The sequence below is a fragment of the Taeniopygia guttata genome, chromosome 2 (genome assembly GCF_048771995.1).
Source record: "Taeniopygia guttata chromosome 2, bTaeGut7.mat, whole genome shotgun sequence".
Classification (NCBI taxonomy): Eukaryota; Metazoa; Chordata; class Aves; order Passeriformes; family Estrildidae; genus Taeniopygia; species Taeniopygia guttata.
In genome coordinates this window covers 36,920,916-36,939,313 of record NC_133026.1, presented here as the reverse complement: position 1 = coordinate 36,939,313, position 18,398 = coordinate 36,920,916, and positions in this window count along the sequence as shown.

Sequence of the window (18,398 nt, the reverse complement as noted above, 5' to 3'; positions counted from 1 at the left end):
TGGCTTCAGTCAAACCTTCTGATACCGTTAATATAAAAATGAATGCTAAGTAATCCAGAGGTCAATCAAGCCCATTATAAAACCAAGTTACAAATCCCCATGAGACCACTGATATCAATGGAACCCATTGTTGATTTAAAATTTGGGTAAGTTTAGTGACTTTGAGTAGCAGAGGTGATGCTTATCAAGATAAAAGCTAGGGTCCACTGTGGTGAGGGTGTAGCATTCAGATTTCAAATAGCTTCTTTCGGTTTGAGAACATATATATTTTTTCCTCTGCTCAAGAAAGAGTTGCATGCCCTAAAATCTGGACATTTTTGTTAAGATCACTGTTGTTTATGGGTACTATTTAAAATTCTGAGAATACTTTAGCTTATTTCTCTTAATCTCCGTCTTCCTACAGGCTTTTCTTTCATATGCTTTTTTGGGACCATTTGAAAAGCTATTTAAAATGCAACATGAGTAAGATGCTACCTCCATAATACCAAGGAAACGTCTTTAATTACCTTTTAGATAAAAGCTAAAGGTCTTGATGTCATTTTTTCACAGGCATCTTATTAGCCAGTGTGACATGCGTGGGAAACTTCTGGCTTGTAACAGTCAATGTGTATTTGTTGAAAAGAGTCACATCAAACCAATCTAGTTTTTTCCAGTGATGAGGTAACTGGCCTTTGCATAGAAAAAAGAAACAGATGTTGAATATCTTTAGTAAAGCTTTCCTGTTGATATGCACTATATTTCCACAAGCAAACTAGATTAATACATTTAACTGTAACTAGTAAAAAAGAATTCCAGTAGTCTTTGGACAAAAAGACAGACTGCATGAGTAAACAAAGTAGGCTGCTTAAGGGATCCATCCTGTCAGAAATACAGTTCAATGTTTTTATCAGTTGCTATGATGACAAAATTGAGGATGCTCCCTCGATTTTAACCTGAGGAACAACTGTGCAGGTAGCAGTTCACTAAAAAATCTGGGAGGTAGTGTGGATCAGAGCCTGAACAGAAGCTCACAGTGTCACAAACTATCAGAAGGAAAAAGGTAAATTAAATGGAAGAGTCGGGGGAAAAGTGAGATTCTGAACATTGGTAAAAGGATAGTTGGAATGTGGTGGCAAGTTTTGGTTTAGGAGAGAATCGTGGCCCACAGCAATCACGTGCCCAGCAAACGACAATCATGTGGCAGTCGCACATGATGAAACTTGATGTATTATGATAACAAAAACTACAATGCTGACTTTCACTCAGCACAATGTAATATAGGGATAGTCCAGAGCAGGAATCCTAGGTATGCAATGATTTCCTATCCTTGTTTTTACAAAACTGAGGTCACTGGTGGCTAGAACTAAAATTTTTTACTCACTCTTCACAGCTGTAAAGTAAGAAAAATTACTTGAAATCACAGCAGCCTACAAAATAGTACAGGTAGGCTAAAAACCACAGTAATTCAAAATAAATAGAACAATGATTCAAAATAGTACAATCAAGAGTGTTCACTATCTAATATCCACTTAGGCTTCAGCAGCTCCCGAATTCTGGATTCTGCTGTTTTACTGAAGTGAATGTTCGGGATAGAGGGTGTAAGTGACTCCACGACATTTATCTCTGTTCACTATAGGCAGGTTTTAAAGTATGCTAATGATTTTAGCTCCAATACCTGTTACGTAATGGGCACTCAGGACTTAGTTTTCCCTTTACCTCCTGTTCCTCCTTCCCTTAGGGCTACCGCTTGCCATGAAAACACCCACACTTTTAACTGTGTCACCAAAAAAATAGTGACTCGCCTTAAAAACTCTGACTTTAAATATCAAGAATTTAGCACACAGGTGAACTTGGGATATAGCAAAATAACCCAAGAGTGTGGGAAAGAATAAAAAGTTATTTGTGGTAACTGCCACTGGGGTATTCAGTGTTTGGGTCAGCAGAAGCCCAGCAGATGAATCTGTCTGTCATGTGATGAGGGAAGTAAATGAAGTTAAACTTCCCAGTGCTCTGTGCTTGTGCCTCATCATTCCAATAACCTGGCTAACCCTCCGAGCTGCTTCTGATGTGAAACTGGAGGACTGGGCAGTCTACCAGCTGGATCAGGGAATCACTTACACTAGGAACTATGACTTTCATTTGTTGCCAAAGAGCAATGAAATTCTTCTTTCTTAATGAGTGCCAGCAGCACTTGAACCTGCAGTGGGTAACAAGTCCACAGGCGAGGATGTGCCGGGATTTTGCTGCTGCTCAGAAAGATATGAATGATTAAAAAAATTTTTGTTGAGCAGCTTGCTTTCTTGTTTAGTAAACACCAAGCTAGCCAGGCTGTGCAGTACTGCAGTTTACAGTTTAATTGCAGAGGAAACACCGTGGGTGTGCTGTACCTGCACTAAGGGAAAGCAGCAACTAGCAAAGAAGAACAGTTGAGGCAGAGAAAAAAATGCTGGTAAGACAGAATAAGGAAAAGAGCTATCAAGGGACTGGAAGAAATTAAACTCAGGAATAAGCAAGATGTACTCAATGTTTTCCACCAGAGATTCTATTCAGAGATTTAATTTGGCACCTTAAGTCTAGGTGGCACTGCATGAAATTCTTGCTTGATATAGATAAATTAAAGCTGCTTTGCAAATTGGAATATGTGAAATCTCTCAGCACCTTTTGATACTTCTGAGAGTGGAGTTGGATAAAAGTAAAGAACAGTCTTGACTTCTCATCCCACCCCCTGAAGAAGGGAGCTTGGGCAGTCTTGCTCATGCTGATCTTACATGAATGCCCATCGATGGCTTCAGTTGCTAGGCATGCAGAGCAGTATAACTTGTCCCCCCAGCTGTCAAAGATGCAGGAAGCTGCACTCAGCTGTCCAAGTGCCAGGCACAGGCAATTTTATGTTAGCAGTGCCACGTGAGATAAAATCTTGCTTTCCTTTGAGGCAGCAGCAACCACTGGGGAGAGACACCTGTTTTCATACTCTGAAAACATGTTTGACTTTGCTAGTTCTTTCAGCTCTCATTGCTGGAAGGTCATTATGAAGGAAGAACATTATCTCCTTCACATTAATGTAATCCATGATGTCATTGTGTTTACATTCTGTCAGGCCTCGAAGCATGAATTGTAAGATGGGTTATTCAACATGTCAGATATATCTGCATCAAAAATTGGTTCCTTGCCTCTGTGTCTTCCTCTTCCTCAGCAAATTAAGAGAGAAGGTAAATAGGAAAAGGCAAAATATTTTACTTGTAGATACTTTATGGTACGAATCTGAGTTCTTACAGGACTTGAGCACAATTTTGTGTGTTTCCTTTCCACATGCACTCCTCCTTCATTTGAGTCTTTGAAGAATTGTGTCTCTGTATGTTTAAACCAGTTTTCAGCACCTGGGATCCCATGTGGTTAAATTATGTGTTGTGTTGCTGTTAAAGCTGTCACAGTGTTTTGATGACCAAGTATAAGTTTAGTCTGTAACTTTTACAACGGTGTCTGTCTTGGATTTGCAAATTATAGCAATACTTGTTATATTTTTCCTTTACTCTTGGTGATGAGGAAAGTTTTATGAAGACAATTATTCTTCCATCTGTAGTTATATCATTCAACTTTGTTTTCTCTGTCCTGTGTTATTCCACCTACTACACTCAGCATCCTTGCTCCTGCTGGTACAAGCTGTTGTCCCAGTCTGTTCCAGACTTTTAATCTGTGAATCTTGGTGTTTATTCTATGTCCTCCTTTGCTACAGTGTCCCTGTGAACAAGCTCCTATTGCCCTTCCTGCCTTGCCAATTCTCCAGATTAATTCCTTTCACCTCCATATTTCTATCTTTCTGCTGCTGCAAAGTAGATTGTGTTCCTGATACTATGATTTTTGTAACTTTATGCTTTTCATCAGTGAACCTGAGCATGGTTCCTGCTTCTTGATTCGATGCCTGTGCTGACCTTGCATGCAGCAGCAATTTTTTTCTTCCTCATGCATTGCTATTTTTGTTTCTTGCCCTTTTGATCTTTGCTAAGTTTGTTGGTTTTTTTTTTTTTGAATCAGCTAGTTCTCATTCATATAATTCTCTTTACCTCATCCCTGTCCAATAAACCTGCTATGTTTGATTTGCTCTGCCATTTATTTGACTCTTTTGGCTGTAAGTGTTTGTATACACCTGTTTTATGTGGACTTGTTTTCACTTTTTCTCAAATGGCTTTTGCAAATATGGCCAATTGCAGCCATACTTTAGAGAAGTAAAGCTAGCCAGGAAAATTAAGCTTCTACTCTTTCTGTGAAAACTAGAGCACTGGAATGGGCTCCCCAGGGAAGTGGTCACAGCACCAGCCTGAAAGAGTTCAAGAAGCATTTGGACAGCACTCTCTGGCACACGGTATGATTCTTGGGAATGGTCCTCTGCAGGAGAGGAGTTGGATTTAATGATCCTTGTGGGTCCCTTCCAGCTTAGCAAATTCTGTGAATCATTGTGATTCTGTTACTGTAGCAGAAGGCACATTTTAAAGAAGTTTTGTTAATGTATGTCTTTCTCAGTTGCCAGTATATATGGAATTTGTGTACAATTTCTGTGAAAAATTATTCAAGTTTAATTATACACAGCTGTTTAAAAAAAATTTGCATTCTTTACCATATAAACAAATTATTTTTTTTTCTCTGAAGGCTTGTTCAATTGACAGACTGGTGTTTTTGTCTTTTTTGCATGTACTTGACAGCTGCTTTTGACACTCTTCTTGTTTTCTCCTTTATGGGCTTCACAGGCTGCTGTTGAACAATTTCCCATACTTAAGTATTTTGTATGACTTTTTTTTTTTAACTGCATTTATCATATGGATTTATTTTTAACCCTTTAATTTTTTTCTCCTGCAAAAAATTGTTGGTCGAATGGAATCTCTCTTCTTTGGCTCCACCTTGCCAGAGGTTATTCTACTGAATCTGTCAATGGAAATGCATAAAGCTGAAAACTCTGCAACAGTAAAGAGTAGTTGTAATCCTTTAGTGTCATTCTAGAGGCAATGAAGTCCTTCAGGGGTAAAATAAGTCCACAGTTCAGGCTATAGATATATTACGTCTCATCCCTGGGATACATTAAAAAACAACTTCTGTTTCAGTACAGATTTTCTGGCATGGAGAATAGTGTTGGCATGGGTGACAGCATCTGTTTGGATGACTGTATTTCTGATTTCCAGAGCTCTTTAGAAAAGCTCTGTTACTCTGTGAGTTTCTGCTGCAGCAATTCTTATTTTGCTTTGCTCCATCCAAAGGTAATTTTCTTTATTATCCATTAATTTCAGTAGTGATTTTCTACACAGACACTGTACGATCTGCAGTGGGGTGGTTTTAATTGAATGCAGTTGAATGAAATAAAACAAAAGGCATCAGGGTAAGGCTGTGCAAGGAAAGGACTATACAATACAGGCCTTTTGCAAATGGAGGTGAGGATGGTTGGCACAGGCTATAATGCTTATGAGTGGCAAACCTTATCTCTACTACTAGATTTTTCCATTTTCCATTTTCAAATGGTCTGTCACATATGTCTTCCATCTCCTTGTCTGTGTTAACCTTAAATGTAGATGCCTTTTACCCAAATTTTCCACCTGACATTTCAGGCAAGAGTAAACAGTTCAACATGTTACCTGTGAGGACTTGCTTAACTGTCATTCCCTGCCTAAGTTCTGTCAGGTGCTTTCCTCAGCACTGCCTCTTTGGTGAAAAATTATTCTTCATTGCTGAAGGTGGGACTGTTCCAGATATTGTGAAACAGCAATTAGGTATTTCCTGTTGTCTGTATTGTCATAGAATTGCAAGGATCCTTTCCATCTGATGCTCCAATGCTTTCTGAAACTAGAGATTCACAAAATATGTTCTTCAAAATGATCATATTGGAGAGAAATAAATTTCATTGAGTGACTTGCCTAGCTGAAGTTCACTTGCCTAACTTATCTTTGCTATCTTTTGTCAGCGATGGAAAGACTCAAAACCAAATATATCTGAAGTTAAGCTCTCTTTCTTTAGAAGAGTGAATAAATAAAAGAATGGAAATTTATAGTATCTAGCAGAGTGACTTCAGCATCTCTGAGAGGGATGTTTAAACACTTCTTTGCATGGTAATAATTTTTATCACTGCTGACTACTATGGTTCTTAAATTACCTCTAAATATGTCTATAGCAGTGCAGAACTATGCACATGCTTACAAAGCATTTCTTACACAACCCAAAGGAGAATGAGGGAAGAGATCCAGGTCTTGGTTATCTAAGGAAGGAGGAATAAGATTTTTTAGTGCAATACTCCAGAAAAGGATTACAAGAAGAATAAAATTTGATATGAGAAAGTTTTAAAGATTTACAGAAAGTTTTAAAGAACCGAGCTGCAATTTTAATATCCTGTTTTATCCAGATGAGCAGTCATATTGGCAGAGTACTATAGAGAGAAAAGATGTGAAAAAAAAAGGACTTAATAGCATGGGCGAGAGTCGTGTTTATGACAGCTTCTGAAAGCTCTGTTCCCTTACCCAGTCAAAATAAAATTTCCATGCTAAGTTGTCTGATATTCATTCACATACAATATAAATCTGAGATGAAGAGTGCCATAAACATAGTACAAGTTTGGCTTCTGTAGGAGAGAAATTCTTTAATCTGTAATGTAAATCTCAAAAGCTGTATAATGAACATAAAGAGCAATATAAGAAAGTCATATAACTTAACATTGCTTTGGAGAAAATTATTTTTAGAATGGTGCAAATAGGAACAATTTGAAATTACTGCATAGTCTAAAAGATCCTTTTCCATAAGAGTGAAAATGGTGGAATGCTTACATCACAGTTTCTGAGAGGAGACTAGAAAGAAAATCTGTGTAGTGAATCTGTGGAACAGGGACCTTGTCTTTCAGCAAGTTTCTTGACCTCCATGGCAGAGATCTGAAGGGACTGATAATTTCAGGGGCACCCTATAACACCTAATTCAGTCTCAGACAACTATCAAGAAACAGACAATTTTCCATTAGCAGAGTGTAAATGAATCAGTCTGTTTTATAGCATGCCCCCTAGTAGTTTGCCTGTGAAAGCTTTCCTAAGATAGTACAAGTAGCACTTTTTCTTTACAGTAATCACTATAGTGTGCTTTGTTTTTCCATACAGAACAGAAAACTTTATTTACAGCAACTTATCACAACAAGAATAATATTTCATTCAGTATTCCACATTCCTGCTACCAAGTTATAGGCTAGGATCTAACAGATACCTTGATCACAATATGTCCTTTTCACCTAAAATCATCATCTCGCTGCATCTAAGTTTTTGCTGTTACAACAGACAGCTTCCACTGCTGATGCATTGTCATCCCCAGCAACTGATTTTGGACATGAAATTCCACCGCCAGAAGTGCTGGGAAGGGCACCCAGGGCTTGGCTGAGCCAAGCTAGCGGGCTCATAGGCCACCGCCATGAGACTGACCACAGGCATGTGTTCCACCAGAGCTCCTGTCTAGCCGTACCATAAGGATGAGCTCATATACGTTGGGAATCACAGAAGGAAGGGTGCTTGGAGAATTAAGTAGCAATAAAAACTGTTGATATTTCAACAGAGGATCTGTTGAAGGAGACCAGCTGTGTGCTACAAGTACCCTGAACAAATTCCTGGTTTTGAGGGAATAATTTTTGTCCTATGCTTTAGTAAGTAGCTTTCAGTTTAGGTCCTGATGCAAGTTTTGCTGAGAGTAAAAGAAACATTGACCAAGCTGCAGATAGAATTTTTTTGCTGGTTCACTGAAAGAAAGTGAGGATGTTGACATATGGGAAATTGTTCCATGCCCTCCCATTGAGTGTACTAGAAGTGCTGTGATGTGCTCAGGTATTGCCACTAGGTGTTATTCTCTCAAAAAGGAGACGACTGACTGTGTCTTTGGGTAAACTAAAAGAACATGTGGGAACCTAAGTTGACAAATTATTGCTGGAAACATTCAGATTAAAAAAAATATATATATTTGTAGCTTAATATGTATAATTTGAAAATAAGTAATTTTCAGGATTTTCACTGCACTGTGATTTGGGAGACAGCCAGATTGATAATTGAGGGAGAGATGCTATGTAGTTGCAAGGATGAAGATAGTAAGTAGACTGAAGTGAAAAATCTCATGGGGCCTGGAAATAGCCCTGCAGCATGCAGCTCTCAACCCTTTTGACCTATGATGGACAGTTTTTGTGGCTGATGCAAAAGGAAGTTAAATTATCTAACGGAGTTTTTAAGTGGTAAATAAAACTTAAGTGACATCTAAAGACTGTGATACCTAGCAAATTATGTATTGGTGGTTCAACAAAAAATTATGAATACAGGACAACTCTTTTGGCAAATGCAAGGTGGTCTAAAGTCACAGTTTTTTCTCCTTGCTCTGGGGAAAAAACTGGGGAAGAACAGGCTCGTAGATAACTGATTTGATGTGGCTGATATACTGCAGCTATTTATAATTGCACTACGAGTTTTATTGTAGTGTATAAGCCCTATCAGTCTAATTCAAATATTTTACTTGCATGTGTGACCTAAAATAATTTTAAGCAAGTGCGTTAAATTATTTTAGGGGGTTGATATTAGTAGTTTGTAATGTCATTCCAACAGTTTTGCTGACCTAAAATATTTTGTCAAAAAGATCATGATCCAACCAGTCTGACACCATTTGTGTTCAGGAACTGATATGTATAAACAAACATTGATTCCATGTCACTGATCTGTTTGAAAGCTGGCTCAACATCTGTTACTGTTGGCAGAGGAGAACAGAGTGTACAGATTTTTAAAGCCTTGTAAAATGCTTTAATATTTATTTAATGATTGATGTTTCATTGCAATTAATAACCTGATAAAATTCTTTATTAGAGGTAGGAGGATGTGAGAAGTTAACAGACAAGCACATCTGCTAGTCTTTTGGAGATCCAAAAAACTTTTAAATGAGATTCAGGCTTGGAACTCCTTTCAAGTTTATTTTCATCCTGAAATCTAGAGAGGAGAGTAATGGGCTGAAAGGAAGCACACTGTATTGCCATGAAATGTGTCCCAGAGGAGCCTTTACAACTGGTCTATCACCAGTTTCATTAGTCAAATGTTTTCACTGGAGAAATAATGGGAAGCTAGCTGTTTTCCTAGCAAGTGAATACCACCATAAATGACACTTCTATGCTTTAAAATATTCCATCTCACAAATGATAGTAATCATGTAGTCGTAATCAGAGTGGAGAACGACTTCTGAAAATACTGTTTAGAAATTCTGTGAGCAAGAAAGACGTTAAATATATATATATATATTTAATTAAATGGCAGAAAAGTGAAATTTTGAAATGAAGAAAGATAATGGTTGCTATCTTAAATGTTTAAGTGTTCTATTCAAGACATTTTTGATTACATTTGAGGTACATTACATTGCCTTTAAATCAGATATTCAAACTTTAATGTAATTAGATGTTATCCTCAATAAGTTCCATAGTATCAAAGTGTTCTGTAAATGATAAGTAGATATCCCCAAGCTGATGTTAAAAGAACCGAAAACAGTGGTACAGCCACTCCACTGGTCTCACCCAGTTTGTTGCTTAGCCTGGCAGCAGCTGGTGGAGCTGAGATTGCAGCTGGAATCATTAACAACATTTTGCAGTGTTCCATGGATGACTGCCTACTCTGCCTGGGGGCAGGCTGAGATCCCCTGCAAGAAACACACAGCCCAGAGCTCCTGCACTTCCCTGTGGAGCCTGCAGAAAAGTTGCTTCGTCTTTTCCAAGGCTAACTGGCTGAACATGGCTAGATGTTGGCTAAACATCAGGTTCACATCTGTGAATTGGGCAATTCACAGGTCTACACAGCTGTGTTCTCAGGCAACTGAATTTACAAAACTAGGGATTTAAACTTAGTTTCTCATTTAACTTAGCTAGAACTATAGCAGTCACTGCTGAAAAAAAAATGGATAAAGACAGATGTCAAAACTTGAAAAGTATATGTGTAGGTAAAAAGATGCTTTTATGATCATGTTTTAGAAAAAAAAACACCTTTGCTATAATATAATGGTATGCAATTTAAGTTGAAAATTAAGCAGTGAAAATTGGAAAAAGCCAAGATTTAGGCTGCATGTGAGCTCTCATGAGTATGCATCATGGCACAATATTTGCTCTCCATAAGTTCTCTGTCTCTATCAGTCCCAGAATATTCTGTAGTGGTTTTTGAGCTTGAATCATTGAGAAAGCAGCAGAGAGTGAGCTTTTCTGGGTTTAATTTCTTTCACAGAACAAATGCAGGGGAAACTGTAAACGTCTGCACTAGAACAAGTCCAGTATAAAAAGAATTTATTGAGAACATATACACAACAGCCTCTGTTGATCATATGTGAAGTTATTTTCCTAGAATGCTTAGAGTTGTACTTGTTTGTTTGACTATTATGTGCATTGCCTCTGCTTTCAATAATAAAAGTTTTACTCAGTTGTGATGAAAAGCTTTCCAATCTGAGAAAGCCATAGAAACATGGCTTCCCAATCTTGCTCTGGACAATCACAGAACTTGTTTCATGGTATTATCTTTAGTTAACAAATACATTTATTTGAAACACAAGGCTTTGAAAATTTTGGCACTGACACAAATTTTTATTAGATCAGTGAAGGAAAATGGGTTTGGATCCTATTACCACATGATTGAGTGGAATGTTTTTAGTAATGATATCCTATTTCAACCCTTGTGTAAATTTGCTAGTAGAAAAGCTATTTAGTCTATCATTCCTTTACACAATAAAATTCTTTAGTAGAAGAAAAATGAATGTTTACTAGATATTTGCTGTCCATAATGAAAGAAAAAAAAATAAATTGGAATATTTTGATTTCAAAAGCACAAACAGTTGATGCTAAAAAGTAAAAATCATCTTCCCCAAACATGGCACACATCCATTTAAGTTTAATTAAAAGTAACAGCATCAATACCATCTTGATGCTTGTCCGAATATTGAAGAGTTGCTGGCAGATGCTGGCAATACAGCAGTAAGTATGAATCTTTCCCTGTTGTATCATTTAATTTTTTAATGAACTCACACCACTTATAGACTCTTCAGGTACGTTCAGGCCCACAGGGTATTGTTTACACACAGCACAGCATAAGCCAACCTGTCTTCTTAGGTGAAATCTATGCAAGTCTAAAAATAACTCTATGAACATATGTGCTACAGTATTTTGAGGTAACCTTTGTTGTCTCACAACTTAATGTAATAAATCAAAACCGTAGAGCCAAGCACATGCTGTTTCAGCTCCTCTTGCACGGCCATACATCACTTCTCAGTGCAAGAAGGAAACTTCTGATTTGTATATCATATAAAATCTGTAGAAAGTACTTCTGGTAGGGTTTTAAAAAGAAATAATATTTGTAAAGTACTTGCCTCTTTAAAAACCCACATGCTAACAAAAGGGATGGCTGACAGGAGAGTAACTTACTATTGAACTTATTTACCACTTTAAGGGCTCTATACTTATAGGTCACCTGCTGGGTGGTTACTAACTGTTCATTATCTTGTGGTTTGTGTTAAATGAGACCAAGGTCTGTTCACCACAAGTCTGTCTCAGAGCAACTTGAATAATATATGGGCCTTTCACATTCTTGTGGGTTTTCTTCACGGTCCAGCGCTCAGCAACTGGAGCTGCTTTCATCATCTGAGGAGTAAAGCAAATAGGTTTTGAAGATGAAGAAACATTGCTCGATTTTGGTAAGTCTAACTTGTACTCTCTAAGTGTGCTCTCTTTTTCAGTAGGAAAAAGTTTGTCAGGTTATCACTCATGATTATTGAATTGTCTCAAGCATTTAAAATGTGAAAGCAAGATTGCTTGTGGAAAACAAACTAAGCTTGCGAGACTGAAAAAACAAACATCTGTTGTGCTTGACAATGAAGGGCTGTGGGTGCCAAAGAGAGGCTGTTGCTGCTCAGCCTGACAGAAGGACTGAAGGGAAGCAGGAAGATGCAAGGAAGCTGATACTAATGTCAGCAGTACCGAGAAACATTAAGGAGGCAAAAGGAAAGGCTTGTGGGGAAGTGTAATGCATATGCAAAGTCAACAAAGGCCATGCCCTCAAAGGCCTGCATCCACCTAATTAATGAGTATTAACAGCTCTTAGAACAGTAGTATGAGTAATGCAGGAAGGGTGCTTTTAGTTTTCTGGTTTGTGTGTTTTGTATCTTGACATGGTGGAACTAAGTAGCAAGGTGGGAGTTCAGGTGTTTAGTTGTTTCAGCAGGATTTTGCCTTTTTGTTTGGAACTGCAGTAGGCTCGTGCAATGTCCTTTCTTATGACAGCATGCCTCTGTGGAATAAAAAAATCTAAATCTGCAATCTAATATTTGTCTGCAGGTGAGTGAAAGAGCCGACATGCAATTTAGGGTTATATCTTTTAGCTGGTTTTCCTCAAAACAGCTGAATGAGATACTACAAGTCCTCTTAAATTTCTCAAAGACAGTTCTTGGCGTTATTTTTTTTTTTAAACATATTTTTATATTACTGTTACAAGTATGAACTGGTGTTAGAAGTATGTTTCATACAGATAAAGTACATGTAGTTAAAAAGGTATCAAATTCAGTTTTGGATAAAATAATTGCTAACAGTCTAATAAATTTAAATAACAGCATGACCTACATTCTTTGTAAAATAATCTGCTTGTAAATTAAAAGTTTGGATTATGATGCATAGTTCGAAATAATGATATGGAGTCATAGGTAGAAGACTGATTCAGCAGCTCATTGTATGAGACTGACATTGTTCAGGTATTTTTGGCTTGTCTTCTAGTTAAGTTCTTTATTCTTTTCAATTTTTCTCCACATTTGGCCTTCAAATATTCCTAAAATCTGTGGAATGTGGTCTTTCATATGGTAGTAGCTTCTGTGTGTTGATTTTCTCTTCCTTAGTGTGGATTCTGAACTTGATGTGTTCTCTGCAGTTGGAGTTTCTGCTAGTCTGAGTGAGGAGGACAGTGCCATGAAGCCAGGCCAGAACAAACATGTCCATTTACTTCTCGTTTAATGGGTGCACAAAAAGCAGAAATATTATTTTGCAAGGCTGACTTTTTATCTGTCTTTAAGAGCAACTGAAGGATGTCAGGAGATCAGTCTTTTGCCTCACCAAGAACTCTGACCGAGGGCTTCAGCTTCTCAAAAGTAAAACACTCCACCCGGTCCTGAAACAATTTTTTTAGTGAGTCCTGGTCAGTGAGTAAATATTGAAGTTCATGGTATAATAAGGAAGGGAGGAACGAGGGGATTCTTAGCTTTATTGCTCACCTGTTGGAAGAGTTACTTGAAGGGAGATGAGAGCTAAGAAACCTGGTGCAGCCTCTTGGGCAGCACTGGTGCTGGTCACAGATGAGGAGGACAGGCCATCACTGTGGGGAGTGCCAAAGTTGGCAGATTTTTTTGTCTCCTATTAGAAGGTCGCAACGTAGTGGGGTGATGTATTGCATGCAAATGCCATATGGCATCTCCTGACAATACTGTTAAAAATAACACCTGAACACCATAAGAATACTGTGGATTTCAACAATGTGTTTTTTTCAATTTATCCTATTAGCAAATTTTCCATTGTGTAATCTGATTACATTCATTGAAGGGAGACAAACTATACTTTTTAAAAACATGTTTTCTAAAGCAAGTCACTAGATATTTTTGACTACAAAGGTAAATAAACAAACACATCTGTTTTAAGACAGTCAGTAATCGCTTTACTGCAAATGTCAAGAACAGAAAGAGATAAGGTATTCAGCTCAGAGTATTCAATCCTTTCAAGATAACTTTCTTAGGTTAGGCTTAAATGCTGTGTGTAAAATGCTAATGCAAGTAATTCTGCTTTTGTTGCCCATGAATTTTTCAGATCTGAGTATCTGCTATGTGTAGTCTGCAAGTTTGCAGAAGAATCTTATCTAACTACTCTGACAATCAATCATTAGAAGCTTTAGGAAAGTATAATGTGCTCAAGTACTGTAACTCAGCTGATTGCAGTAACACAGCTCAAAGAAATATATTTATACTATAAAGATTATTAAGAACAAAGTAGTTATCTGTTATGAATGCAGATGTTTTCAAACCACAATTACATCCAGTAAAAAATCGTCATGCAAGAGTCAAGAGTCTTCCCTAAGTTATAGTTGTCTTTGCCTCTGCTGAAGCATATGCCTCTTTTGAACGTTTGGCATGTCTTGCAACTATAAAAACATTTCATCAATAAGCGGCCCTTTAACAATAATTTAAAAATATCTAGATGCAGCACAAATTAATTAAAAAAATGTAATGATCCAAGACTTGGCTTGGCACATGAGGAATTGGTTGAGTGGAAACAGCAGTGAAGTGGTAGGGGCTGGACCTCTACTGCTCTCCTAAGCAGCACTTTTCACCTTTCCTGTCTTGTCCTCCTTTTGTCTGCTGGTCATTTTCTTAGTGACATAGATGACCTACATGACCTGCATGTGTGCTGTGGTACATGACATTGCACACTGGGTCTTGGGACAGGGGAGTGTTAAATCATGTCCTACGTTTCCCAATGTGGAAACGTAGAGCATGACAGAGATAATAGGGGTGTTAGGAGGAGATGAGTGTCATCATGGTTTTCTGGCTTTTTTCTTATCTCTTATAGCAGTCATTTGTGTAATGTGACGTCAGAAATAATTTGGCATGTGGAGTGCAAATAGGTGGATGGGTTTCTAGGAGAAAGATGTAAAAGGGAAAGAAAACATATACGGAGGGAAATGTAGGAAGTTGTAAAAAAGAGAATGGATACAAGACTGCATTTCACATGGAAGGGAAAATGATTATGAAGTTTTTAAGGAAATTGACTTCAAAACTTTTTCATATCTTTACTCCTTATTAAAGATGGGAGAGTTGCCAGGGAAAGCAGAAACAAGTTTGGCACAGAATTCAAAAGTCAACAAATGTTTTGATTCACTTTCATGACCAGCATCCTAAGCTCTATTTTGAATGCAGCATTGCACATGGCACATTTATGAATGAGTGTGTCATAATGACTTTTCTCAGAATGGGGAAGAAGATTTTTGGGCAGACATTTAGAGGTCCTGTGTTCAAGGTGCCCCAGCAGTCTGGTTTGGTGCTCCCTTGATCTGACTCTGCATTCCAGTCTTCTGCAGGAAGCTCCACTATAGCAGAGTTCACCTTAACATGAAGGCCAAATGCATTTACTTTTCAAACAAATGAAAACCTCAGTCTTTTCAAAAAGTATCAAACAATGCAAACAGATGCATGGCCTGCAACCAAGCCTGCCTCTGGTCCTTGGAAGCATTTTCTTGTTTGCTGTATCTAAATACTGTGTTCAGCCAACTGATTTCTGTGTCTCAGGTGTAACCATAAAAAATCTCTTTATATATGCAGGCCCAGGTTGTTTACATGCTTCTGGTTTCTCTGTGTCTGTATTTTCTGAATAATTTCATAAGGCAGCAAAAGGGTAAGAGGTCATCCCAGCTCAGTTTCTAGGCTCTTTTTTTTTATTCATACACTAGCTTGGATATGTTTTCTGGATGTTCCTTGTTATCACAGAATCAACCAGGTTGGAAAAGACCTTTGAGGTCAAAAAGTCCAACCTATGACCAAACACCGCCATGTCAATTATAATATGGCAGTAAGTGCCACATCCAGTCTTTCCCTAAACACTTCCAAGCACAGGGACTCTAGCACATCCTTGGGCAGCCCATTCCAAAGCCCAGTTGCTTTTTCTGTGAAGAAAAAGCCTTGGCCTTCCTTGTACTGTGCCTTTATGGTTCATGTAGTGATTTTATGTGGTGTTTCTCTTGATAATTGGAATAGATTTTCAGCAGCAGATTAAAGATAAGTAAAATTGTCAGAGGCAATATGCAGTAATTGCTTTGTTCTTCAGAGAGCTTAAGAGAAGTGGCAAACACTCAAATGAGAATTTTCTTATCCAGGATTTTCTATGAAAATGAGAGGTGATAAATAGATGTGTCCCTTTTGAAAACCACTCAAAAATGCTTCAGTACACAGTATTATTACAAACCACTATTACAAGTTATTTGCTAGTGATGCATGAGTGAGTTAAAAGTGGCTTTGGACATGACTTATTCCTCTTGGTAACATCTGCTATTCAAATAAATATTAAACAGCATCTGGGCATAAAAAATGTGGAGGAAGAAAACTGGAAATGTGTAAAAGAAATAGTATATATAGTTATATTACTATTTATATTTATAAATACTATATATACTATGTTAAAATTTGAATACTATAACTATATAATAAAACTGTAGTAAGGGTGTGGCAAGAGGGAGGGTACTAAAGACAGGAAAAGTCATATAAAACATGGTCATTATTTTTATTAATTTGTTGAAGTTTATGTACCTCTCAAGGGACATGACAGAAATGTGCAACTTCTTTGAACCTCAGCATTATCCCTTTAGTACAAAAGAAGCAAGGGTTTATTGTGAAAATGAAAGTTCAGTTGTGTAAATAAAAGTCATGTGGATGTCATTCAGATTGCAGATGACTCCAGTAATGCAGTGCATCATGGCCTTCAGAGAGTGGCAGTCTGGAGGTTGTGAAAAGGGCACAATGCTCACAACATCAGCTAGGAGAGGAGCAGATGCTGGAAACTTGTGTTAGGAAGAGTAAATGCTCATCCTAATCTATGATATGTGTGCAAGTTTTCTTCTGCAGTGTTAAAGAGAGGCTGTAAAGTGGATTTAACCTGGATTTAACACTGTGTTTGTGTCAGGATGAAAGAGAATTGTCAGTGATGGCTTTAACTTTAGTTAACTTGGTCTTTGCTTACAAACCCCCAAAAAGTTTGAAGTCATGCTACAAACATGATATCACCTGTTTTTGCACTGCATATACTCATGTAAATTTCTGCATATGCTTTGGATCTATGTATATCAGAACCAGATACCTTGAGAAACAGGGTCCCATCTTATTATGAATTATGTGGTATTAAAGAAAATCTGACTATCTCGACATATATGACCCTCTTAAATATCCTTATTTAATTTCAGGGTTTCTTATCACTCTAACATTTCTTCCTGTTATCCATATATTGATAGAGACACTCATAACAATTTTGTCCTTCTAGGCACATACTTGTGTATTTGATTGGTTTTGCCTTTTTAAATTTTACCTGCTGCTTTCTGTGTGGCAGGGATTGGGTGTTACTAGCATTCAAAATTACATTCAGTAAATGTGCAAATTGCCTGGAGAGCAGTAGAGAGAGGTTGCATCCATTTCTTACTGTAATTGAGGCCACAGTTTTCACCTTGAGCGTCACCAGGGACTCAGGGATGGGGACTGGTACAATTTTCATATGGGTCATGTAATTCTTGAGCATTTGAATGGCTTGTGCAAGCTTCTTGTTGGTGTTGGTGGTCAGCCTGTTGCTAAACAAATGCCGGATGTGCACTGGTCCCAAGGTGGGTTGAACGTAAGTTGTCACGTGAAGTGCTTAGCAATGTTTGGGAGATGGTATGAGCTGTTTGGAGGGGGTCTGTCCTCTGAATCCAGAGAGTTTATGCCTGCTTCTGCTTTCCTTGCCAGATTGCTGGGTATCTCTCACTGGCAAGCTGCTTTTCCTATCTGTGATGTTGCTGCTTTGGCAGTTTATGTATCTTCTTTACTAAAAAGGAAGATTTTGGAGGTATAGATTGTCACAGACTGTCCAGTCACTATGCATTGTCACAGAGTTTGAACTATGCATTTGTGCCTTGCTGTCACGAGGCACTGCTGTGAGCTGTCAAAAATCCCAGAGAATTTTCAACTATCAAAATCTTTTGTAATTTTTCTGGCAGAATGTTTTGCTGTGGCCATTCTGTCCATTCCTGTTTTGGGATTTTTGCCTGCTTCTTTTCCACAATTCCCCACAATTACCAGGTCCACTGCCACTATTTTTTAACTCACACATAGACATACACACACACACACACACACACACACACACACACACACACACACGCACACAGAAACACACAGAAACACACATACACTCCTTCCAATTTTTTACTTATAACTTCTCATGGGCTTTTCTTTGTTCCTCTCCTCTTTGCAACTGAAGTTCCTCCCTCCCTGGAGGTTCATTGTTGGTGCTTCTTACCTGCTGCTGTGACTTTGCTTTTGAAGGATTATCATAATTCACTAAAAATCTTTTGGGTAGGAATCAAATTAAAATGGCAGCCAAAGAATGTCCAAAGTCCTCTACATCCTGGACATTGGAGTACTCCGATGAGAATGACAAGACTTGCCCTGTGGACAAAGGAGCCATTGAGTCTTAGTTAACTTGATGGAAGTTGATCCAGTTATTAATGGGCTTCCTTAAGAAATCTTAATTTGGGGGCTGTTTGTTTCCTTATTGTGAAATGGAGTGTGAAGTGAAATGAAGCTGAGGGAAGATAGGTAGGAAGAAATTTCAGCTCCAGCTGGGCTGCCTGTTTTGATTTTGCTTT